The following is a 1,185-nucleotide window of genomic DNA, read 5'->3' on the forward strand; positions in this document are numbered from 1 at the left end:
GAAGAGGCTCTTCGGGCCGTATCCGAAGCTGTCTCGGTGTCCACTCTCGAAGTCGAATCGACAGTCGAGACGGTGGAGCCTGAGCCTACTGAGCCCGAGGCGGTTGAGCTCGAGACGGTTGCGGCCGATACGACAGAGCCCGATACGACTGAGCCGGAGACAACGGACAGGGCTGATGCCGTCGAGGTGATGGAGGTCGCTGCAGTCGCTGAGGCCCTGGTGACTGCTGTGGAGTGTGCTGCGCTGGCCGCCGTGGCGAAAGAAGCGGTCACCGCCATCGTTGATGAAGTCGCAATCGACGTGCCGGTCGAGACCGAGGTGCCGGAGACGGCAGAGGTGCCGACAGAACCCGAAGCTGCGGTGGGTGGCGTTGAGGAGGCCGACGTGGTGGCGGAAGTGCAGGACGCGGTGGAAGAGGCTCTTCGGGCCGTATTCGAAGCTGTGTCGGTGGCCACTGCTGAAGCCGTACCGACAGTCGAGACGGTGGAGCCTGAGCCTACTGAGCCCGAGGCGGTTGAGCTCGAGACGGTTGCGGCCGATACGACAGAGCCCGATACGACTGAGCCGGAGACAACGGACAGGGCTGATGCCGTCGAGGTGATGGAGGTCGCTGCAGTCGCTAAGGCCCTGGTGTCTGCTGTGGAGTGTGCTGCGCTGGCCGCAGGGGCGAAAGAAGCGGCCACCGCCATCGTTGATGAAGTCGCAATCGACGTGCCGGTCGAGACCGAGGTGCCGGAGGCGGCAGAGGTGCCGGCAGATCCCGAAGCTGCGGTGGGTGGCGTTGAGAAGGCCGACGTGGTGGCGGAAGTGCAGGACGCGGTGGAAGAGGCTCTTCGGGCCGTATCCGAAGCTGTGTCGGTGGCCACTGCTGAAGCCGTACCGACAGTTCGAGACGGTGGAGCCTGAGCCTACTGAGCCCGAGGCGGTTGAGCTCGAGACGGTTGCGGCTGATACGACTGAGCCCGATACGACTGAGCCGTAGACAACGGACAGGGGCTGATGCCGTCGAGGTGATGGAGGGTCGCTGCCGTCGCTGAGGCTCTTGGTGTCTGCTGTGGAGTGTGCTGCGCTGGCCGCCAGGGGCGTATAGAATTGTCCTCGCTATCTTTTAATAAATTCTCCAATCGACGTGTTGGTCGAGATCTATGTTTCTGCATTCGTGTTTATGTTTTTTATTTTATCTCG

The sequence above is a fragment of the Phytophthora infestans genome, genomic scaffold (assembly GCF_000142945.1).
Source record: "Phytophthora infestans T30-4 supercont1.2 genomic scaffold, whole genome shotgun sequence".
Classification (NCBI taxonomy): Eukaryota; Oomycota; class Peronosporomycetes; order Peronosporales; family Peronosporaceae; genus Phytophthora; species Phytophthora infestans.